General features: G+C 40.1%; 1 long non-coding RNA gene and 1 other non-coding gene across 2 annotated transcripts in view; one reads left to right on the top strand and one right to left on the bottom strand.

Moving 5' to 3' along the window:
* The window catches only part of LOC103886026, a 34,231-nt gene extending 9,109 nt beyond the window's left edge, over positions 1-25,122 (bottom strand). The window contains exons 1-3 of the long non-coding RNA XR_004185005.1: positions 21,651-25,122; positions 18,559-18,807; positions 10,317-10,539 (exon numbers count right to left, since the gene is read on the bottom strand). This is a non-coding gene — a long non-coding RNA (uncharacterized LOC103886026). The remainder of the gene's footprint in view (positions 1-10,316; positions 10,540-18,558; positions 18,808-21,650) is intronic.
* On the top strand, positions 24,428-24,531 carry LOC116276270. The gene has a single exon (XR_004185693.1). It is a non-coding gene; the product is annotated as a small nucleolar RNA U13 (small nucleolar RNA).
* Positions 25,123-25,957: the final 835 nt, after the last annotated feature.

Genomic DNA, 25,957 nt, shown 5'->3' with positions numbered 1-25,957 from the left:
TCTTTTATTCTTAACTGATCTAACAGATAACAGTTTGATCAAAATATTCATAGCAACAATGTATTTGATTTTGTATGGTTACTTGTACAGATAGTCATGATAGTCCTATCATGATTTTTCAACATCACAATGGATTTATCAGGGTACTAAATGCAAAGTGATGAGTCTATTGGAATATAACTCTCTTGTAAGTTGAGGAGCATCTGCATACCTCGAGTGTGTGTGTGTGTGTGTGTGTGTGTATAGATATATTTATGCATGCTTATGTATAACTGAAATGAATAATAGTAATAAAACCAGGGATCAGAGGAAGAATTGAGGTTAGGTTTTTACTATACAGTATTCATTTTGCCCATAAAAGTTGCACAGTGTTATTTGAAAGTGGGCTTGGATTAGTTGTAAATATTTATTGCAAACTCCAAGAGTCACTAAAGGAAAATCATTTTTTAAAAAGTATACTTAATATGCTAAGAAAAGAGAAAAAGTAGAATGATATAAAATGCTCAATTAAAACCAAAAAGGCAGAAAAAGAATGGAAGACAAAAAATGGAAAAAATAACAGGGCAACAAATAGAAAACAATAACAAATATGGCAGGTGTGAATCCAACTATATCAATAATCACTTTGAATATCAATGGTCTCAATGTACCAATTAAAAGACAGAGATTATCAGAGTGGATCAAAAACCAAGACTCAACTATAAATGTTAGCCATAAGAAACCCACTTTAAATATAAAAACTCATATAGATTAAAAGTAAATGTATGAAGAAATATATACCAAGCAGACTCCAAAGCAAAAAAAGATATCAGGGATAAAGACACCCTTCACAAAAATTAACTCAAAATAAATCACAGACCTAAATGTAAAATGCAAAAGTAAAACTCCTAGAAAATAATACATGAGAAAATCTAAATATCCTCTGGGTTGGCAATGACTTTTTAGATATAACACCAAAAGCACAATCCATGAAAAAAAGAGTAAGCTGGACTTCTTTTTTTTTTGAGATAGTCTCACTTTGTGGCCAGGCTGGCGTGCAGTGGTGCAATCTCAGCTCACTGCAACCTCCACCTCCCAGGTTCAAGTGATTCCCCTGCCTCAGCCTCCTGAGTAGCTGGGATTACAGGCACGCACCACCATGCCTGGCTAATTTTTTGTATTTTAGTAAAGACAGGATTTTGCCACATTGTCCAGGATGGTCTCAATCTCCTGACCTCATGATCTACCCTCCTCAGCCTCCCAAAGTGCTGAGATTACAGGCGTGAGCCACTGTGCCCAGCCTGGACTTCTTCAAAATTAAATTTTTTTCTCTGCAAAAGACACTTCAAAAGAATGAAAATACAAGCCACAGAATGAGTAAAAATATTTACAGAAGACGTATTTGAAAAAATATACAAATAACTTTGTTTTTTTTGAGATGGATTCTCACTCTGTTACCCAGGCTGGAGTGCAGTGGTACAATCTCGGCTGACTGCAACCTCTGCCTCCCAGGTTCAAGCAATTCTCCTGCCTCAGCCTCCTGTGTAGCTGGGACTACAGGCACACACCACCATACCCAGCTAATTTTTGTATTTTTAGTAGAGACAGGGTTTCACCATATTGGTCAAGCTGGTCTCAAACTCCTGACCTCAGGTGACCCACCCCCCTCAGCCTCTGAAAGTGTTGGAATTACAGGCATGAGCCACCATGCCCAGTTCAAAGAACTCTTAAGACTCAACAATAAAAAACCAAACAACCCAATTTTAAAAATGGGCCAAAGACCTTAACAAATATCTCACCAAAGAAGATATGCAGATGACAAATAAGCATGACAAAAGATGTTTCACATCATATGTCATCAGGAAAATCCAAATTAAAACAATGAGAAACCACTATGTACCTATTAGAATGGCCAAAATTCAGAACACTGACAAGACCAAATGCTGACAAGGATGTGGAATGACAGGAACTTTCATTTATTGCTGGTGGAAATGCAAAATGGTCCAGCTACTTTGGAAAACATTTGGCAGTTTCTTGCAAAACAAGTAAAATCCTGCCATGCGCAGTGGCTCACACCTATAATCCTGGCACTTTAGAAGGCCAAGGCTGGCAGATTGCTTGAGCTCAGGAGTTCAAGACCAGTCTGGGCAACGTGGTGAAACCTCACCTCTACAAACAATACAAAAATTAGCCAGGTGTGGTGGTGTGCACCTGTAGTCCAAGGTATTTGGGAGGCTGAGGCAGGAGGATCACTTGAGCCTGGGAGGTTGAAGCTGCAGTGAGCTGAGAATGTGCCAGTGCATCCCAGACTGGGCGAGAGTGAGACCTGGTCTCAGGAAAAACAACAACGACAACTAATTATATCCATACCACATGATCAAACAACCATACTCTTTGATACTACCCAAAGGATGTGTATAGAAGCTTCATTTATAATTGCCAAAACTCAGAAGCAACCAAGATGTCCTTCATGGGCGGATGGATAAAAAAATCTGTGGTACATTAGGTAATGGAATATTTTTCAGTGCCAAAAAGAAATGAGATATCAAGCCATGAAAAGACATGAAGGAAATTTAAATGCATATTACTCAGTGAAAGGAACCAATCTGAAAAGCCTACCTACTATGTGTTTCCAACTATATGACATTCTGGAAAAGGCAAAATTATGAAGACAGTAAAACGATCAGTGGTTGTCAGGGATTGTGGGCAAAAGAGTAATGAATAGGTAGAGCATGGAAGATTTTTAGGGCAGTGAAAATACTCTGTGTGATACTATAATGGTTAATACATTTCATTAGACATTTGTCCAAACCCCTAGAGTATATACTAAGAGTGAACTCTAATGTAAGCCGTGGACTTTGGGTGATGATGTGTCAGTGTAATTTCATTGGTTGTAACAAATGCACCAGTCTGATGGTGGATGTTAATAATAGGGGAGGCTATGCATGTGTGGGACAGAGGATATATAGGCTATCTCTACACTTTCCTCCAATTTTGCTGAGAACCTAAAACTGTTGTAAAAAAATTTTAATTAAAAAGTAAGCAAATAAAATAAGTTCAAGAGGAAAAAAATGTATTTCCTTCTCATAAAAATTTAGGCAGCCCAGAACTAGATCCTTCTAACTCATAGTTCTGCTGTCAACTGAGAGCTTTCAATGTGTGCTCCAAGATGACTACTCCTTTCTGTCTATCACATCTGCATTTCAAAGAGAAAATTCTAAGAGAAGAGCAAGACTTCCCCCCCCACATCATTTCCTGGAAATTGCACACACTACCTCTGCTTATATTCTGATAGAACGCAGTGATGGTTGCACCTAGCTGCAAGGGAGTCTGGAAAGTGTGGTCTGATTCTGAGCCTCCAAGTGTCTGGCTAATATCTGAGGTATTTTTACTTACCAAGAAGATGAGAAAAGATGTTGATGCATAATTGACAGTTTCTGCCATGCTATTCATTGGAAGAGAGGAACCTTTACACCTTCTTCTCTTGACATCCACTTCTGCAATCCTGACATAAAGGATTTCAAGCACTAATTCTCTTGGGCAAAGTACAGAGTTGCTCATCCTGAGCTGTGTTTTATACTTTCCTTGTATATCTCTGGCTTTCCTTACCACTAATCTCAATATGCATCCTCCCTTCCTCTTTATTTATCTTGCCCCATTACTGCTGTGGCTCCTCCAACTGTGTTCATGACACCACATTCTGGCAACAAACTCTGGAAGGAGGGTAGAGACCTTTCATGCTGACCTGACACTCAAGACCATCAATCCAGATGACATCAGATGAGTTTTCCATCATCTCTTACATTGAATGCATATCACAGACTGAAGCTATCACCTATTTACCTTCAAACACTGAATCTCTGAAGTACAGACATGAATCCATTTTGATCCCAAAGATACATTAAGAAATTATGAAAGAAGAACCACAAGTACAGAGAAAGATGTCTATTTAGCCATTGTTTCTTTAAAAAATCAAGTCTAAACCCAATCTAAAAAGCTGTGATATGATCTCATCAGGCATTATGAAAGCAGTAGAAATGTATTTGGCATTTGCTTTACTGATGCATAAATCTAAATTTTGAAACACAGCATTAGTTGAACAGCTTTCAGTAACACAACTGCTAAGGTAAGGTCAGCAGTGGAATTTCTAATATAGCCTGGTTTTTCTGTAGGGTAGACAGCAAAATAAGCCATCGCTTTTTGTACATTTTTCTCCCTATTTAGAAGTACAATTTAATGTCATTGGAAGAGATGCTTTTTAAATGTATAAGAGAATCATTTCTTTGTTAAGAAGCAGGGACACTACCATAAAAAGGGCCTTTTTCCTCAGAGCTATCCTCTCCTGAGCTAAATTTTCCTATTATAACAGAATTAAAGTGACATACATATGAAATGTGTTCATTATACATCATGGACTGTACATAGTAGAAAATAGACTGTTCTAGAAATGCCAGTCTTGACTTGCCAGCCATCCAGTATCCTGAGGCCAGCATCACTTCTTAAACTTGTCTCTCTCTTATTGGTCAAATATCTTTGTTTACAATCCGGATATACAACTTTGAGTTTAAGGAATTGGAAACAAATGCATGCATTTGGCGGAAATTATTTTACAAATGAGTCAAATTTAGTGGATCAACCTCTTGATGTTTAAGAATATTTTGATTCACTGTCTTATGTGATCTTTTTCCTCATCTCTACATCCTCGGAAGAACTTCCCTAAATACATTACTTTTCAAAGCTCTTTTGAGTTCAATTTATGTCTTTTGGATGTAATATTGTGCAGAGATTGGCCTCAAGGCCTCCCAGGATGATTCTGTTTATATTTATTTGATTTAGTTTTATACTTTCTGCAGAGATGGAAGCGTGCCCCCAAAATGGCCCTCGGCAATGTGTTCATCACTCAGTTTAAGCATAGGACATAATTGCTTCTTCACTTCCCAGCAGGCAAGGTCAGGCTGTAGCATCAACTATGGGTCGGTCTCGTCTGCCATCACTGTAGCGTTGGAAACCTGAGTGGTCATGGAACTAGGGAGTTAGAAGCACAGGGATTTAAAAAGGATTACCAGACCAGGTGCAGTGACTCACACCTGTAATCATAGCATTTTGGGAGGCCAAGGTAGGAGGATCACTTCAGCCCAGTAGATCAAGACCAGCCTGGACAAAAGTAGTGAGACCCTATCTCTACAAAACGTAAAAAAGAATAATAGCCAGGCATGGTGGCACTCAACTGTCATTCCAGCTACTAGGGAGGCTGAGCTGGGAGGATCATTTGAGCCTAGGAGGTTGAGGCTGCAGTGAGCCATGATTGTGCCACTGCCCTCCAGCCTGGTGACAGAGAGAGACCCCATCTCTTAATATAAATAAATAGCATACCTTTGGCCCTATTAGCTTTTTCAAGACATGTGCCCCTAATCTTTTCAGACTAAAACTAAGACACTTTTCTTGTTTACAAAATCCCTACATGCTATGGTAGCCATTCACCCTTTCAATCTCAAGCTTTCTTGGGCCCACAGTTGTGTATGCCAGGTGGTTAAATGAGACCTTCAGCTTCTCAAAAAACATGATGTCTGAATGCTATTTTTAATTTTTTTAACTCAACAAATATTTATTGAACTCTCACTTATGTACAAATACAAATGAAGAGGTAGCTGAAGCCTTACATAAGAATTGTTCCTGTTGTGGTTTTTACCCTAATGTTCAAACTGAGAGTTAGCTTTGTTACCACCACTGCTCCCCTTGGGTTTAGTTGGGTTTTGAAGGACCCGGAGGAGTCTACCTGTGAAACAAACCCTGGGGCAAGCAGAGAGAGAGTTGAGAAAACTGTTCAGAATCATAGAAGCAGGAAAGGGTATGATATATAGGAAGCATAATTAGCAATCCAGGGTCACTAGAGAATGAAAGGTGAGGGTAAGTGGGAAAGGCACGAAGCTGGAGAATTGTGAATTCAGAATATATAGCTCATATAAAATAATAAGACATAAATTTCAGAGATAGCAGGATTGTGGATTCTTTCAGTCATTATTAAATAAAAGTCAAGGGTTACATAATGAGATTCACCAAAACTATACTACTTGTACTGTCTTGTTCTTATCATGAAAATGAAATAACTTTAACAAGCAATGAAAAGACCACATCTGGGCAATTTCTCTGGCTTCTATTGGTATGAGCCTCACATCACCAAAAACCAATTGGAAGGCAGCAATTATGCTTAAAATCTAAAGCTCTATCATCATCATCAGAATCACTTCCTCTACATGTTGCTAATTCAGAACAGACACAACATGGGCTCTTTTTATGGCCAAAGAGGAATTAACGTTATCTCAGGCTTCGTCCAGGTCCAAAGAAATTTCCATTTTGTAGCACATTTTCTATAATTTACTGTAGAGGCCTAAATAGAGCATTGCAACTTTAAAGAGGAGAAGTCAAGGGCATTTAGGATATTAGATAATCAGAGAACGATTAATGTTCACTGGATCCAAAGGTGCAGGTGCTGTTGTTTGCCTTGGCTTGTCAGGATGCTCCAAGGGAGAAGTGGGTCAAATTCTAAGGGTCCTTGCTGCATGGCTCATTGATGTAACCAGGCTAAGACAAACAGATCTTCTTGGTCTTAACTCTGTGTCCAGTGAGGACATTGTCTAATATGAAAGCAGCCAATATTTTTCCATATGATTTGGAGTGGCTCATGAATTGTAAAAGATTTGGATGTTGCCCATATGAAAAGGCAACAGTTATTTTAAGACTGTGGTTGGACTATGCTTGATGAAAAGGGCCCTAAGCCATAAAGATCCAGAAATCTAACATCATCTTTGAAATTAGCACATGGTTGATTGCTTTGAGTGCCATCACTGAAGGTCCCCAATGTCTTGGTGGGTCCATTCAGTAGAGGCATTAAAATAATCACAAACTTTTTTGTCTTTGTTTCTCTTTCAGTGAGCTATTTCCTCTGCTAGCACTCAGGTCTTCTGGGACAAGCCAATTATGAAATAAAACCATACATATTCTCTGTGCTGAGAATACCCAAGGGTCCTGTGGGGGTGAGGATGGAGCAATGATTAAATAAATGCACCCTTGGATGAGATCCCATTATAAATGGGCCCCACAGTTTAATGGGTTATTGAGCCATAAAAGAATCTTTGATGAATGAGTACCATTTTACCTCTACACATGTTTCTTCTGACATCCACTATCCTGTTATCCTCCCCACCCCTATGGCCCTGCAACATCACCATCCCTAACCCCTCTTTCTTCCTACATCCCACCTCATTCTCTGATTTGCCCATAACCAGCAGCTGGAAGACCTTAAACTCAAGAGTGAGACAATATGATCTATGCCTGGCAGTATTGTCTACAGTCTTGTTTTGGTAGGGACTGGGGAGGTCCAAATAAGAAAAGCTTCTAGGGTTTGGCTTCTGAGAATAGGAGCTAAAGAGAAACAACGTCACATGGTTAAAAGGATAAAGCTGGGGTGTCAGAAGTACCTGGGTACAAATGTCAACTCAACCACTTATAAACTGTCATATGAAAGTAATAGCATATCTATGATCTTCAGTTTCCTTGTCTGTAAACTGAATATAATAAAGGATTATTATAAAAATTACAAAGAGTATATACTATATATGGCACATGGCAGGTATGTGATAAATAAGAATTATTATTTTACCATTATTAGCATCATCAGGGCTGAAGACCAAGCTAAAGATACCAAGCTCAACTGGAAAGTCCAAAGAATAGGAAGAGATTTTTTTAATAGTAGACAAAGCCAAGAATCTGAACAAAAGTAAACTGACTCCTAGGCGGTGTGAAAAACATTGAAGCTGAAATACGAATGGTCTGCTAACACTGGCCTCAAGTCACATGATGTGTGACTGGCTCAAGCTTGTTTATAGTTACAGAGTGGGGTCAACACTCTACCAGTGGGTGAGGTTTGGAAGTCATCTCACTTCCCCAAACCCAGGATGCATTTTGTGTGATAGGAGTTCCTGGGTACCATCCATCCATGAAGACATCATCTTTCTCTTCTCTCCCCTCCTCTGGAATTGGGCTTCTTTGTACATGAGGCAAAGAATAGACAATAGAACCCAGTCCTCTTGGCAACAGGTCCAAATTTAGTTCTTTTGAAGAAGGATTTATACTACTTCATTCATTTAAACATAAATATGAGGGAAGATAGAATCTCAGGTAGAAATGAGAGATGAAACTCTGATGAGGAAAAAGGCATCAAAGACTAAAAATCAAACACAAAAAGGAGGTTACTGGCTTCTTACATTCAGTACTTATAAATCTTGGATTTAGAAAGGAAATGTCCTCATTACCAAAATGAAGAATGGACTTTAAGCAACCACTGACCCTAGGCAAGAAACTAAAGCCTTTTGTTCCTGCATTTCCTCATCTGTGAGATGAAAAAGCACTGGTCTAGAGTCAACTAAAAATCACATTGACTTTTAAGTACAAAAAAGCCACGGTGTTTTTTGAAGGGCTATGAAATGGCTAAAGATTAATACAAATATTCAAATCTTTATTTTCCACTACACGCCTGGCACTGTGTTAAGCATTTTTTTACATTAATTACCCCACTTAATCTTCATGACAATGAAGGCAGTGTATATTATCAACTTCACTTGACTAAGAACAAACTTAAAGCTAGAAAAATGAAAGGAATGTGCCCAAATTCACATAGCTAGAAAATGAAAGTGCTGGAAGTCCAAACCCTGGTGCATTCATGCATTTACTCAGCAAGTATTGATTACACATCTATGATGTCCCAGACACTGTGCTAAGTACTTAGGTGCCAGGGTGATCAAAAACAGACACATTCTTTGACCTCCATCTACCAAAGAAAATGAATAGGAAGTAGTTACACAAACCAACAGGCATTAGAAAAGCAACAAACAGAGGGTGAAAAAGAAGAGTCACATGGTGCTTGGGGAACCAACAAAACCAAACTAGGATTTGACCTAGTCAGGAAGGTTGAACAAGGCTCCCCTGAAGTGCCTTGAACTGAGAGTTTCGAGTGAAGATAGGAGGGAAGATCATCATGAGCAAAGGCAACAACAGAAACTGCATGTGCGAAAGTCCTGTAGCAGGAGGGATCATGAGTACTATGAGGGTCAAGGGAAGGCCAGTGTGACTGATGCCAAGAAAGCAAGAGAAACAACATACAAAAATGCAGATGGAGAGAGGCACAGGACCAGGCAGGCCATGCAGAGCCTTGTGGGCCAAAGTGAGGAACTTCGTCTTCCTCCTAAGAGCAATGGAACCCACTGAAAAGTTATAAGCAGGAAAACATTGAGCTACCAAATTAGATACAAATTGTCTTCTTTACTTTGCCAGTGAAAATCACATCAATTAAACACCAATCTAAGGGAAAGGGAAGGAAACAGAAGAAAGAGGACAGTGTCTTAGGCTTTTTCTTCTGGAGGATATTGACCTAACCACAGATCATTAACAATAGGGTAAATAGCATACAGTGAAAAATATGCCATGAAAATCCACAAAGAGTCCAATGTGGTTTCTAAAATGCTTTGCCAGTGGAAATCTTGCAGTAGTTCTCAGTCATTCTTAAAACACAGTTACAGGAGAAACAGATGAGTTTGCTTTGCTTTGTCTATAAACCAATAGATTTAAGGTGCCTACTCACCCAGTGTGGTGGTTAGTAGGATTAAACACATATAAATCATACACACCAATGCCTGACTGTTGACATCCTGTATTTTAAGTTATTGCAAGTGTTTTGAATGATGTGTGGATAATTTTCTCTCTGTTAAAGGATACCAGGCCCCTTTAAATATAGAAGTATCCTACTAGAAGGAATAAATTAATAAAATGAGGCACATCAAAGGTAGGTTTTATGTGTTTTATTGAAGTAAACATGTTCATCAGCTCTGAGAAAGAACTGTGGCATAAGAAAAAGGGCTTGAGCACCCAAGACGTTCAACCATTTCTAGGAAAACCAGAAGTATTGTGCTCACTTATGGTGACTGAACATACTATTCAGGCTTTATGATTATTAATAAGGTTTTGAACTTAAAGAACTTTTCTTATAGATTAAAAAGGAAAAGAATCTCAAGTTCAGTTCCCTGTGTTTCGCAAAGGACAGAGCTCTTCTCACAGATCTTAAAAGAAGCAGAAATTGAAGGGAAACCAGGAACATTCTAGAAAATGAGTCTTTCGTTAATTTGGACTTTGTACAGCAGAAGAAAGAGAAGATAAGGCCATCTTTGTGATCTCTATATGCCCTGTTTACAGATCTGATACTGACATATCACCCTCTGCAACACTTCTAACAAATGGAATATCCTGGAAGTGACAAGATGTGGCCCTCTGTGTGAAACACTTACTCTGGGGAAAGCCAGTTGCCTTATGAGGTGACTCAGGTACCCTTACAGAGAGGGCTTTATGGTGAGGGCTAAGGCTTCCAGCCAGCAGCTATGTGAGGGCACCATCTTGGAAGCAGATCTTTCAGCCTCAGTCCAGCCTTCAGATGACTCTGCAGCTCCAGCCATCAGCTTGAGTGGCCCTGAGTGAGAACCAACCAGCTTAAATGGCTCCCAAATTCCTGGCCTATAGAAACAAAGATAAGAAGGTTTGTTTCAAGCTTGTAAGTTTCAAGGCTTACTTAGCAATAGATAACTGATAAACCATATAATAATAGTAAAAAACTACAAACATGTATTGAGTTTACTGAAATATAATCTCCTGGTAGAAAGGAATCATGTCTATTTATCTTGCCATTGGCACCTCAGGACTTGGCACAAAGCCAGTGCTTAATACACATGTGGTGATTCAGTAAAAGTATAAGACCTTAGTCACATGGCTGATATATTATGTACTTTATACATATTTCCTAATTTAATTCCCCCAGCTACTCTATGAAATATACTTATTATCCTTATTTATAATCTGAGTCTTGGCAAGATTCTATAACTAGATTCCTGAATCTCTGTGACTCCAGACCCACGGACAGGGTCTAGTCATGCTGATGTATGTTTTCGTACTTGCTGTGCAATCAGTTGGAGACACGGTCTCTCTGCAGTTCTCAAGACTTAGAACTCTGACCATGGGATCAAAATGTGTCACCACTCCTGTGGAGACTGTAGCCAGCTTATGCTTCTGCAGGAAAGCAGAAGGAGCTCAGCTAGTTAGGATGGGAAGATACAAGTCAGCTTCCAGAGGGGGAAAGATGGGCAGGACCTGCACAAGGTGAATAGAAACAAGCTAGTGTCCCTCTCAGCAGATCCTCCCTCTCTCTAGGTGGCTTCACACAAGTCTCATCTCTGCCATTGGCAGCAACTTTTTAGACTGGTTCAAAACCACAGAAACAAAGTGCCCAAGTTTGTGCAGGTTTCACAAGACTTCACCTGGATTCTCCAAACACAGCACACTCTGGGGATTAAGTTCTTGGATCCAAGACCCTGGATCACATTCCTGACCCCTCACTAAGCCCTGAGAGAAAAATGTTGAGTTGTTGAAAATAAGGATAAAAGAGATTAACCTATCAAATCCAATCAACAATCAACACATAGTGAACACTAACCACACTTTTGCGTAACTAAATAACGCCGTTTGTTGGTGGTAACCTGGCTTATCCTTTTAAAACATAAAAATCTGGAGTATTGATGTAATTTATTAAGAGCATGAAGGTTTCCTTTTGTGCTGTTTTGGGTTTTTTAGCTTCATTTCATAAAACACTGTGGCTCTAGGATGAGATAAAATTAAACTTGGAAATAACCTTACCAGTATTTGCCCTTACAACTCTATCTAGTTTTACATTGAGGATGGCTATTCTTTCCTGAATTAAGTTTTAAGTAGAGTTCCAGAAGCCAGTATGCCCCATGGGAGAATCTGAAGGTAATATATCTTAATTTACCCCAATAAATAGCTTATTTTTCTGGTAGAAAGAGAGGAACACGGGAAACACATTTTAAATTTTTTTGTAGTTTTAAATTATTACGGATATATAATACCTGTACATATTTATTTTTATCTCAAAATAATTTTAGAAGAATAATGACTTGGAAAGAAGCTCATATAAATCAAAGGAAAAGGCAGATTACTAAAAAAGTATATTGTGGTGCTCTCACATTAAATATATAGAGAGAAATATTTATGTTTACATATAGAAAAGACTAAGATAAACACTAAATATTAGCTTTGCCCTCCATTTACCCTCCCTCTGTTTCTTTCTTCCAGTGCCTGTAAGTGCCTACTATGTACCAGGCACTGTCCTAGGCTTCAGGTCCCAGAGATAAGGCTCAGGTTTGCCCTCAAATAGCTCACAGTTCAATGAGAAAGTCAGCAAAGTCAACAAATGCTTGGAAAAAAAACAGACTTATAAAAGTCAGCGAAGTGCTTTGGATCTGTGTCCCCACCCAAATCTCATGTTTAATTGTAATCCTCAGTGTTAGAGGTGGGCCCTGATGGGAGGTGATTGGATCATGAGGGTGGATCCTTCATGAATGGTTTAGCACCATCCCCTCAGTGCTGTTCTCATGATGGTGAGTGAATTCTCACAAGATCTTATTGTTTGAAAGTGTGTAGCACCTCCCACCCATCTTGCTCCTGCTCTGGCCATGATGCACTTGCTTCCCCTTTGCCTTCTGCCATGATTGCAAGTTCCCTGAGGCCTCCCCTGAAGCTGATGCTGTCATGCTTCCTGTACAGCCTGCAGAACCATGAGCCAATTAAACCTCTTTTCTTTATAAATAAACTCATCTCAGGCATTTCTTTATAGCAGTGCAAGAACAGATTAATACAGGCAGTGTAGCATAATGGTTCTTAGAAGCTGCTTTTGTGATCAGCAGATAGACCTGAGGACAAACCATAGTTTTATACTTCCTAGCTTAAGCAAATTATCTCATTTCTCTAAGCTTCAATGCTCTTGTGTGCAAGTGGGGATAAAAATAGCTACCCCACAGATAATTGTAAGGGATAAAAGAAATCATATGAATATGAAGCACTCAGCATGAGAGTTGCCTATAGTAAGCACTCAATAAATGGCCCCCATTGACTTTATCACAGAGGGCATAGTGGAAGCCTAGAGGAGGCTAAAAGGCTCATAAAGATCAAAATCCCTGAGTTGATCATCCTATGGTTAACCCTAAGTGGATAATGATCAATCACAAACACAGAGTTTGTGTTCTTTACAGACCCAATCACTGGGCAAAACTTGCCGCTGTTATCTTACAAACATTTCCAGAATCTACATCACCAAACTCCTGTCTAAAAAGACCATTCATTTTTTTCCCCAAAGCTTTTAGCTTCACTTATGTTTGCTGCCCCTTCCGAAGGGTCCCAGGACAGCCCCCAGTAGACAGCAAAGCCAAAAACAGCTCAAAGGCGTCCACCAGAGGCCCCAGAAGGCTGACTTCTCATATTTCTTCCTTTTTTCTTTCTGCTTTTTCTAGAGATTTCACTGGAAAATGTTATTTCTACCATAATTAAAAGAGTTCTTAATCTGAATTTCTTGAGAGAGAGCATGGTGTGAGAGAGAATGCCCAGCCTTCAGAGTCAGCCAGTCCTGAGTCTGAATCCCATGGCTCAGAGCCCAGAAACCTTGAGCAAATAACGCGTGCCAGTCTCTGGCCTAGTGTTTTTGCATAACAGTGAAAATAACTATCTCGTGGATTTGGAAGGTCACTTATGGAAGGTCACTCACTGAGTAACCAAAACTTGGCACATGCTCAATAAATGTTGGGTTTTTTTTTTTTTTTTTTGCCAATAAAAATAATGTGTTGACTGTATTTACACACAGATTTTATAACTGTCACTTAATTCCAATATGCCCTCATTCTCTCATTGTGTGTATTCAAATGCAGAGTAAATAAGTCTTTCAGATGCTTTTAAAGTTGAAGCCCAACTGAATTGATTACGTTTTGAGGGAAGGCTGTGCATCTATCATTCATTTTTAGCATAATCAGACAATACTGACAAGAGGAGAAATGAAAACAACATTGGTCAAATTGGTTGAGCTCCATTAATTACCATTACCCAAAAGTCTGAGTGAAAATTCAGTTCAGCTAAATGACAGTATTCTCATTAGAAATCATATTAAAATTTTGCAACTGAAGGGTTAATATACTCTAAGGTATCTTTTTTGAATGCGCCAGGTTTTGTCAATTTGCCTCTGCAATTTCTAAAGTGTCTTTATCCTTATATCCATCCTCTCTGTAGCCTCCCAAAATAAAGAGTTAAATCTTTATCTTCACTAATCACAGAACCTTTTAACTATTCGCCCCTGGATTCTGTGTATCCTCACTACTATCTATCTAAAACACAGAAGCCAGAGTAACACTTCCATTTTCATATCAGCATCTGGTAAATAGCCACTGACCCAGTCTCCTCAGTGATACCCTGTCAGTCTAACTGCTCCACCATCCTTCCTCTCTCCAGACTTCAAGTTCAAGGAGCTTAATGCATCAGGGCACCTTGCCTTGCACCAACTCTAGTTAATTCATGTCCAGGCTGGCTGTCCCTATATGCTTATAAACTTTGGATACTGCCTATGATCCACCAAATAAAGTCGAGATCCCTTGGCATGGTATCAAGGATTCTCATAATGGGATATCATTTTCAGCCTTATTTACAAATAATATGAATGATATCCTAAACTAGGATATCTCAACACTTAATATGTGCACAAATCATTTGGGGATCTTGCTTAAACTTTAGATTCTGATTCAGTCAGGTCAAAGTGAGGGCCTGAGATCCTGCATTCCTAACGAGGGGATGTTGATGCTGCTGTTCCACAGACCAAAACTGGAATGCCCTCTGGTCTTGGTTAATTGGTTGATAACTCAAAGCCAAGCTCAAATGCAACCTCCTCACTAAAATTTTCTCTGATTTTCTGAAGTAAATACGAACTCTTTCTCCCTGGAATTCTTATATGTTTGATTGGGAAATCAATCACCAAACAGGCCCAACTAGCAGAGTTTTCATATATATTTCCATTTTAAGACAAGTTTTATTGTTTCCCTCTAAGTTGACCCAAGCATACCTTTAAATGATCTGCACATTCATGATTAGTTCTGCCCAGTAATTAAAGTACTGCAGGAAGCTCCCATTCATTCAGGGTAAAATAACCAGAAAAATGTGAACAACTTAAATGGTGCAGAATTGCATGATAATAATTTATGTTCATCGTAATAACCCAGAGGCATAGGGAGCCTAAAATAGCTTCTGAATCATCAAAGAGAGATTAAAATTATATTCGGCATATTTTAGTGTTAAGTGAAATTGTGTTCTAATTCTCTGAAAACTGACATAGGGTGTGTGTGTGTGTGTGTGTGTGTTCTGATTCCTTGAAAACATATAAGAAATGTGTAATTGTCATTGTCAGTTACATGCAATATTTATCACCCTTAGCACCAATTCTGTGCCTGTCATTCCCCTATCACACATGCATACACACTCACATGCACACACACCCATATGATTTCTCAGAAAATAAAATAGGAAAGCTTGGATTCTACTATGCTTCCAAATTCCCAAAATAAACTCCTTGGAGCCCTCTTTTTTTTCCCCCTAAAATTGAAGACCTTGTAGTTATCTGGACTAAGCCTAGATACAGGCTATTTCTCCATCGTTATATATTCTCATAATGAATGCATATTGTTTTTCATTCCACAGGGATTTGCAATGGGCGACATGCATTCCCACACTAAAATCTAAAAAATGAATTAAATATGCAAAAGAGAAAAATAACAGCCAAATATAAATGAAGCCAGGAAGAGCAGTTGCCTGGACATGGATTTCGTAAGGTGTTGCCTCATTGTTGGCCTGGAGCAGGGGTGTCAGTATGCTTAGGTCTGACTTCCTGCCTCCACTACCTCTTTCCTTTCTCCTTCCCACAACCTGCCAGGTAGTTGGATAGGTTTTAACCCGTTCTTCCACTCTGGGACTTGTGTATACACATATCCTCCTTTTTCCAGAGGTGATGTATGCCTCCTGTCCTCCCTGGGAATATATTGGAATTCTTGCTTCATTTACTAGGAGAATAAATCATACATTTGTACAATATTTTCTTAAAACATGACATTCAATGCATTATTTCCCTAATAAACTATTGTTCCTTCCCCCTACCCACCACTTCCACTCCAATGACACTTTCTTTCATCCAGAAATCTACTTCCTTCCAAGGAAGTGGGACATAGGTTTCATTCTGCATGTGTGTATTCATCTTCTAGGCCCCCAGACTTTGGCCAAGTGAGCTTCATTATTGGCTGAAAGTCTCACTTCCTATCAGTGGGGAATCCTTCTCATCCTCTTGGCTTTCTTAACTCTGGCATCATTCACAATGGAGTCTAGCTATACAATCAGGAAAGATTTCCTCTAGTTGGGGTGAGCCTGGAGTGGGCCCTGCATTGCCAGTGGGCCCCAAAGCAGCAGCAGGTGAGGTCTAGCTCTTCAGCTGACACCCTGCTACATCCTGTTTGTTCCTCCAGAGCCTGGCTCAATAAATAAACAGATGATGGCCAAGCACGGGCTTCTCTAGGACTCTCATGGCTCCCCTAGTTACCTTTGGGGGAGGCCTTTCTCAGGACATTTAATAGTTTGTATGCACACATAGCTATATTTTGCATAGTTGACCTGGCAAAAGTTAGAGTGGAGTCTGGGTCAAAACCCTGAGAGAGAGAATAGACAGGCACAGATGCAGGACTCAGGACTGTCAATGGAAGGAGGAAGGGGAGGGCCATAAGCCTTTATCTTTGAGGCCCCTTCATGGATACTTGTCTTTGAAGGAAGAGATCCCCTTCCTAAAGAAAACTAAACTCTACAGAATAAGTGTAGGTCAATGGGAGAGGCCCTGGGACAAAGTTAGAGTGGCTGTGCTGCAGAGGGGAAGACTGGCAGTCATTGCTAGGCTAGAAGCAAGACCCAAGTGAGTCTTGAGTGGCAGGGCCGGGGGTAGCAGGTTGTCCACAGTGAATCTTGAGTGGCAGGGCCCGGTGGGGGTGGGTTGTCTACAGGCTGGGGCCACTGCCAGTGGAATGCCCAGGGTGTCTTGGTCACTAGGAGAAGGAGTGTCTGTATCTTAGTTCTTAAAGCATGAGGGAAGGAACTTCTTTCTAACTGGAAGTTGAGCAGGCCTGGGCTGTTGCTGAGCAATGGTCACCCACGGTAGCCATCAGTCTACCAGCCATGGAGCATTCAGTACAAGAGGCTGTACTGGCCTCCCTCCCACAGCTGACCCATTTTGCCTGTGGACAACCCCCTGTTGTGGCCCTAGATACTTTATAGTAGACTAACAGAGGCTTGACCTTTTGTAAGCGGAAGGGAAACTTTGCACCCTGACAGAATTAGGACTGAGCTGAATGGACTGGAAATTTCCTCGAGCCAGGACAGCAGCTGTACAACATCCTGCCTCTGCTACACAAGCTCTCTCTTGCATTCTCCTCGCCTTACATTCTGTCTTCAGCTCCTAAGAATCCCTTGGTTTCTGATTGCCCACAACTTGTCTCCTGCTTGACTCAAAGCTTCAGGGTTTATGGTGGCCTGTTTCTTATAAATCTAACTTGCTTCTTACACACAATTTACCTTGACCTCCGCTATTTGTCTCTGCTATTTGATTCAAAGCACTGGACTTCCTCTTATCCATGACAAGTACCTGGTTCTTCCAAGTATGTTTTATTTTCCTCAGGCTCACTTTCTTACTCTTTATTTACGTTGACTGCCATTTACATCCATTGTGTAAAAATATTTAAAACCATCATGAAAAGTGCAGTCTTCATGTAGTGAAAAGTTACTAAAGATGAAGACAGAGTCATATCAGGATTTCATACATGACCAAGTTCTTGGCACTATGTCAACTCTTATTATTGTGAGAGGCTATGTGATAACTATGATGATGCATACTCTACAATAGTGGGCCTCATTATTATGTTTTTGTACAATCAAGGCACAATCTGTTAGAATGCGAAGAGACCCTGGAGATAATAAGACACAACCCTACCATTTTACAGAGGGGTAAATTGTGGACCAGAAAGATTAAAGGCTTTGCCCCATATCATAGGGTTAATCAGTAAGGATGCTAAGGTCAAAATCTGGGTCTCGAATTTTCTGGTTTAATACTCTTTCCACTATGTCAAAAGGTGATTCGACATACATAAGTGAGTAGAATTGTATTTTTTTAAAAAGTCAAAGTTTCAACAAGTGAAGCTCAAGAGGAATTTGTTTCGCTCATTCATTCTGTTCCCATTTATTGAATGTCCACTATATGCAGGCCCTGTACTGGGCAAAGGAGGTGAAGATGTGAGGAAGCAGAGGCCAATTCTATGAACCTTAAACATTAAGCAAATATCCATGCAAATAAATTACCCTGTATCTTATTGATTTGCAAATGCAACTACTTTTTAAACATCTCAGCACATTCAAATTTGAGACACGTTGTACCATCAATACGTCTTATGATGCAGTTGGCCTGTAAGGGAGTAAAGTTCTTCTGGATTGTATATGAATTTGCTTCTTTCACCCAGGCCACTTTCAACATGGGATTCCTTTTAAACTATACTCTCCACTTGAGGTTTTCTGGACCACAGAAAACTTGTTGGTGGACTTTAGACCACAAACCCGCAAGATGATCACCTCCTGATTCTCTCCTGAAAAGGAGAGACTTTTCTTTCTCCTTCCCTCTGGAGCTAAGGTTGAAATTGGCAAGTTTCTTTGCTGTCCTTTTCTACATGCTGGGTTCATTTCTCATGTGCCCTTGCTTCAGTAGGCCAGCTTTGCATGGGAAGTCTCATGCTAAATTCTTCACCTTGAGCTTCTTTTCGTGAACTTTCTCAGAGGTATGTACAATAATGGTGCATTTTACAATTAGTGGCATCTTAGGTTCTATAAAATATAATAATTATAAATTGTGATAAGAATTGTGAAAAAAAACAGTTCAAAATGGTACAAGGAAATATAATAGGTGACCTAATTTAGATCAAAGGCCTCTATGAATAAGTGATGGGTAAACTGAGTCCCAAAGACTAAGACAATAGGCCCAGGAGTTAAGCATCTCAGACAGGGAGAACAGTCTGTGCAAAACCCACTTAGGTAAAAAAAAGAAGACAGAATTGCGTTTAAATCTTTTTAGTGTGATGATCTCCAAAGTGTTAATATCCAAAAGAAAATAATGTCTTTTCAATGAATAGCTTTTCCTTAAAACTGAAATAGAAATATGATGGATTCTGATTTCTACACTACTTTCTTAAAAATTGTATTTTTAAAAGCAAATAGAGTTATGCCCTGTAATTATAATTATCACCCACAATTTCCTCAATCTAAAGTTGATTATGTTCTCTGTTGCTGTGCTAAAAGCACAGTGACTTGACATGTGGAACAGTAACAAGATAAATTGTCACCATTACATATGCCTTTTGCATAGGGGAGGTATTAAAACCATTCTCTCTCACTGTTTTTCTAGAACAGCCTCATCTCCAGGGTCTGAGCATTCCAGACAGGGGGAATAGCCCATGGCACTAGAGAATAAAGTATGATTTTTAATAAGTTCATGAAAGGAGCCTTCCCAGTTGGTATATGGAGAACACCATTCCTCTCAGCCAATCCTCTTTAAATCAGTGCAAAAGACAATGCCCACTGCAGCATTCCTCAAATGGTGCTTCCTGAGACTTCAAAAAAGTGATGGTAACAAAAGCACAATTCCTGATATTGTGAAATATATATAGTCATGAACCACATAACAAAGTTTTGGTCAAAGATGGAACATATATATGACAATGGTCCTATAAGACTATATTATCGTATTTTTAATGTGCCTTTTCTATATTTAGACATGTTTGGATACACAAATACTCATTGTTGTATTACAATTTCCCACAGTATTCAGTACAGTAATGTGCTGTGCAGGTTTATAGCCTAGGAACAATAGGCTATACCATAAAGCCTAGGTGTGTGGGAGGCCGTACCATCTAGGTTTATGTAAGTACAGGCTCTCATGTTCACACAACCATAGAATTGCCTAATAATGCATTTCTCAGACCATATCCCTCATCACTAAACAAGACATGACTGTATCTTGTTTCCTGATATACAGCGCCTAAAATTCTTGGAATCTCCAGAATGATAAGAGTGTCTTTTGTATGCTAATGAGATGACTGGTGACCTTCCTAAACTGCTTCAGGAAGGGGGCTGGTTTCCAGAAAGACCCAGACATGATTACAGAGTTGAAACTTTCAATTCTATCTCCCAATCCCCAGAAAGGGGAGAGAGGAGAGAAACTGAAGATTGAGTTGATCACCAATGGTCCAATGATGTCATCAATCATGACTATGCAATGAAGACTCCATAAAAACCTGAGAAAGGACAAGGTTGGACAGAGCTTCCAGAAAGCTAAACACGTGGAGATTCCTGCAGGGTAGAGCACCTAGAGAGGGAAGGGAAGCTCCATGCCCTTTTCCACAGACCTCACACTATGCATCTCTTCCATCTGACTGTTCAACTGTATCCTTTGTAATGTCCTTCATAATAAACCTGTAAACATAAGTAAAGTGTTTCCTGAGTTCTGTGAGCTGCTCTAACAAATTAATCAAACTCCAGGAGGGGGTTGTGGTAACCCCAATTTATAGCCAATCGGCAGAGGGGCAGGCCACAATCTAGGGCTTGTGACTGGTATCTGAAGTGGGATGCAGTCTTGCAGGGCTGAACCCCCAACCTGAGGGATCTGATGCTGTCTCCAGGTAAATAGTGACAGAATTAAGTTGACTCAGAGAACAACCACCTGGTGTCCACTGGAGAACTGGCTGGAGAATTGATTGCTTGGTGTGTGGGGAGAAAAAAACCATCCATCTGGTCACAGAAGCATTGTGTTCTGTGTTGAATAGAGAAGAAAGGACAGGAAAACACATCTTGGTTTTTTTCCACTATCTCCTAGTGTCTTTTTCTCATGCATGGCTCTACAGCAAATAGCACCCAGGGATTTCCTTGCGTTTAACAGACCGTCTTAAAACTTTGAAAATTCCAATTTGTTATAAATGTATTGAACAATCAGTATACTTTTACTTGTATTTTCAGAGTTCTGCTATAAGAGTTTCTTAATAAAAGTAAATGGTAAAGTCCTGTTAATTTACTGCATTGTAGAAGTGCCCAGTTATAGTATAGCTTCTCCAGATGAAATTTCCTTTCTTTCCAATCCAGCTCAGTGATCCTAAGTGACCAAAAGACATTAATTCCTAGGAGCATTTTCAGTCTTTGCTCTATTTTGTACCTAGATTGTGAGACACTCAGACCTAAATGTCAGTGTGTATTTGCTAGGCTGGAATGTAGCATGCATGGAATTTCCTTTGCAGGTCTCTCCCTAAGACTGGGGACATATTCAATCCAGGGAGTCAAGAGACTTACAGAGGGTTGCTTCTTTGTCACTTGTCTGCCATGATCAAACAGAAACAGAAAAAGTGGTCAACAGGGATGAAATTTGTGTGGACAGCTGCCATCTCTGCAGCCTAATCCTATTTTGGGTTGAGGACTTCTCACCAGATGGCCCTTTACCTTATTTCATCTGGACCCCAGGTCAATCATTATTCTCCAGAAAAATAAATTTCCCTACCCTACCCTACCATGATTGTTTCATTCAGAGAAGATCCTTAGGCTTTGATAAAGAGCCATGGATGGCAGATCATCCATCTATCCATTTATCCATTCATCCATCCAAGCAGTGACTGATGGGCACCTACTAGCTGTTCTGTGCTGTTCCATGTCTGAGACATATTCTGTGCATCAAAGCTGCTTGTTGTGTTGTTTATCTTCATCTTCTTCCTATTTTTCTTCTCCTCTACCCTTTACTCTTCCTCCTCTTTCTCAGTTTAGGGTTTGTACTTGCTACGGTTTGAATATGTCCCCTGTAAAATTCAGGAGTTGCCAATATGATAGTATTAAGAGGTGGGGCCTTTAAGAGATGTTTAGGCTATGGGGGCTCCTCCCTTGTGAGTGGGATTGAGGTTCTTATAAAAGAGGCTTCACACAGTGTTTGACTCATTTGCTCTTTTACCCCTGAGGATATAGTGTTCCTCACTTCCAGAGGATGTGCCATGAAGGCAACATCTCAGAAGCAGACACAGCCCTCACCAGGCAACCAAACCTGCTGGTGCCTTGATCTTGGAGTTCCCAGCCTCCAGAACTGTGAGAAAAATAAATGTTTGTCTTCTATAAATGATCCAGTCTGCAGTATTTTGTTAGAGCAGTACAAACATACTAAGACAGAAATATTATGAAAGTTGATTTGGGTGTCAACTTGACTGGATCAAAGGAACCCAAATAGCTGGGAAGGCATTATTTATTCTCAGTGCTTCAGTAGGGCACTGAGCCCATTCCCCTTCTGCTGAAAGGGAAACCCAACTCATTTGGCATTTAATTAGAATAATTCGGCTGCCTTAAGTGTGTCTGTGAGAGTGCTCTTGGGGGAGACTGGCATGTAAGTAGGTGAACTAGAATGGGGAAGATCCACTCTCAATGCAGCAGATGCCATCCAATGGGCTGTGGGCCTGAAGGGAACAAAAAGGAGTAAAGTCAAATTCTCATCCTCTCACTTCCAAAGCCAGGAGACCCTTCTTCTCCTGTCTTCAGACATCAGAACTCCAGTTTCTCTGGCCTTTGACTCACATCAGCAGCTCCTAGGCCTTTGGCCTTGGACTGAGAATTACACTGACAGCTTCCTTGGTTCTGAAGCCTTGGGATTGGGACTGAGTCAAGCTACTGACTTTCCTGGTTCTCCAACTTGCAGTTGGTCTATATTGGGACTTCTCAGCCTCCATAATTAAATGAGTCAAATACTCTAATAAATCCTTCATCTCTGTCTCTATATATACATGTATATGTCTTATTGGTTCTATTTCTCTGGAGAACCTTGACTAAAACAATACTGTTGGCCAATTATTTGATCAAATCATTGTAATTGGTTTGAAAAACAAAAGGAGGCCTCAAAATGAGCAACTCTAACTTCAACTGATAACTTCAGTCTTTGCGGAACAAAGTGATGTCTTACCTCCATGATCAAAACAAGGCAAGCACTCGACTACTGTGGTTCTGAAGCACTTTCAGAGAAAAGATAGTGAACCAGCTGACACTAATAAAGTTCTCCCAAATTTGATTAAACTTAAAACTGCCACTTTTGCCTGGGAAAACCCATAAGCTTATGTGAGTAAATAAGCCTCTTACTTAAAAACTAAACTTTGAAATTTGGAAAGAAAAGTTGCAGAGTTGTTGCCCCAGTATGCAAGGGCTGTTCCAACCTGGAGTGTTCATTGGAATTTCAAAAGGAAATGAAAACAGGTGAGAACATACTCGTATTCATAGGCTGTGGGAACCCACACATGGGATAACATAGAATCCAATAACTAATACACTTACTAGATAACTGATTGGCTTTAATGTGAAAAAGTGTGAGGCACAGGACCCCTGGAGGGAAAATCATCGATCTCACCACCTATGATCCCGAATCAAAGACAAAAACGATTATTTCCTTTCTCCTCTGCCCTTCCTCTAGTTGCTGGTAAATGGCCACACAGAAGCTAGGAAAGGGGAGTAGGTGATGCAGAGCAGTGGTTCTCAAACTTTACTGTTCTGCTGCACACTAGAATTGCCTGGGAGTTTTCAAGAATCCTGATGCCCCAGCCATGTTGAGAAGTGCAGTGAGAGCAACCCATTAAATCAGGATCCAGGAGCGGGTGGGGGAGAACTCACAATTGGCATTTTTTTGCAGGCCTCCAAGTGCCTCCCATGCAGAGCAAGTTTGAGGCCAGAGGTATAAGTGGTGCTTCTCAATGAGGCAGGATCTGAGACAAGACACAAGCTGCCAGTTGGCATGGTCCCCAACTGCACTTTAAGTAACAAGGTGTAGAGTTTCTCTCCCCAATCCAACCCTCACAATGGTGTCCTGGCAAAGTGAAAGAAGCTGAAAGAAAAGAGAAGTGAGCCTGGGCAGACCTATAAGCAGGATGTGGGCAAAGAGGCTCATCAAATCAACACAAACTGGAGAAAGGGATAAGAAAGCCTGCGTGTTCTCAGGAGGATAGAACTACTTGTCGTTTGAGGCAAGACATCCCACTGTCCCATGAAAGCTTTTCTCCTCCCCGACCCCGATACCATGCGCTCAGGAAGAATTCGTTTGTCCTGTATCGCCAACCGGAGGGCCCAAATTCCTCTGCCTCCCCATAATTACGATTGGATGAGAAAGGATTGGACTTAGGCCATCACCTAAGCATTGGCATATGTTCAAGGTTCTCCATTCTTGAAAGCTGAAAGCAAGCCAACCCACCTCCGTGGACTTTTGCTTTCCTTCCAGCCCAAGCTCCCTTCTTTCTTGCACACAGACAGCTTTTAAAAGGACCGATTATGGGCACCCACACTCTTAGTTTTCATCCCGCCAGTATGTAATATGGACATTTTGTTTATCATAGACTTCTTTACATTAATTTTGACTCTTAAAAAACAGTGCCTTAAAATATCAACCTTGCTCCTTTTCCAGTTTATAAGTATGATGATTGGGTTTTCATCCCCATGCGTGAGATGTGTCTCCCTCAAATCTTTTTATGAAGTAGATGCATTATCTGTCTGATATGAAAAAGAAAAAAATTATTTATCTTGATTAGTTCATTTTTGGCACCCTCCTCCCCTTATATTTAGCCCCAAGGCTCTTGTCTCACCCTAGTCTTAACCATTTCCATCTGCTCCTCAACCCACTACAGTCTGTTCTGCTATCAATGCAATAGAAACTAATCTCGAAAGACTCAATAAAAATTCTTCTGTGTCATTTGTTTTAAAGGACAATTTTTTAGTCCCTGTTTTCCATGCCATCCCTTTAAGCACTTCAAATATATCAAACCACAAAACATACACAAATACAATGATCATGAAAAATGTTACTAATACCTATGTCTATTCCTAAAATGTCAACGTCTTGTTTTCTTCCCCATTTCTTAATTTTTTTATACTATGCCTATACTACCTAAGATTATAGCAGTACTTAATCAAAAATCTCAAGGTTATAGTATTCCAGACCAGAAAGAAAAGGAATATCAACTTAGACAGCCAAGGTCGTAGGATCTGGCTGAACCATTGATTCTTAGTTAGGGCAGGAGGCCAGATTATTTCTCTGAAGATTATCTAAATCCAAACCATGGACATCAGGCTGCTACTTTCTTCTTAAGTTAATCTTTTTTTTTTTTTTTTTTTTTTGATTGTGTCTGAGACTGAGTCTGGCTCTGTCGCCCAGGCTGGAGTGCAGTGGCCGGATCTCAGCTCACTGCAAGCTCCGCCTCCCGGGTTTACGCCATTCTCCTGCCTCAGCCTCCGGAGTAGCTGGGACCACAGGCGCCCGCCACCTCGCCCGGCTAGTTTTTTGTATTTTTTAGTAGAGACGGGGTTTCACCGTGTTAGCCAGGATGGTCTCGATCTCCTGACCTTGTGATCCGCCCGTCTCAGCCTCCCAAAGTGCTGGGATTACAGGCTTGAGCCACCGCGCCCGGCAAGTTAATCTTGACTTTTCACATCAATTAAAAAAAAATAAGTCTACATTTTCCCCATGGATTTTAGTTTTTAGTAGCCTGGAATTTCCCTATCAAACATTGATGTCTGTCTTGGCTACCGTAACATAGCCCATTGTCCTGTCATTGTGATAACTGGGCCTGGTCTATTGGTGTTATTAAAAATGTGTGGCTGCCTCATTAGTGTCTCATCCTGAGTGAGACTATCCAGAGGTTTCATCTCTCAGGACAGGTAGAACCAGGGTAGTACAATGCATTCTCCTTCTTAAGATATTTGTTGACTTCATCATCTTGGAACACAGTTTCGATCTTTTTCTAGTTATTGTGTGTGACCACTGGTGCTTAGAAGGCCCTCCTGTTCTTGGTAGAGTTTCTGTATATTTTCCCTGGGTAATTTGCCTAACTCTGTTTCCTGTACTACCTCTTCTCTAGTTATGCAGTTTGACATGAGTTTTATGTCAAACATGAGTTTTATTTGATTTTATATTTTAAAATCAAAT

This window comes from Papio anubis, chromosome 7 (genome assembly GCF_008728515.1).
Source record: "Papio anubis isolate 15944 chromosome 7, Panubis1.0, whole genome shotgun sequence".
Classification (NCBI taxonomy): domain Eukaryota; kingdom Metazoa; phylum Chordata; class Mammalia; order Primates; family Cercopithecidae; genus Papio; species Papio anubis.
Note: the sequence above shows the minus strand (reverse complement) of the source record. Positions and strands in the feature narration are given on the sequence as shown.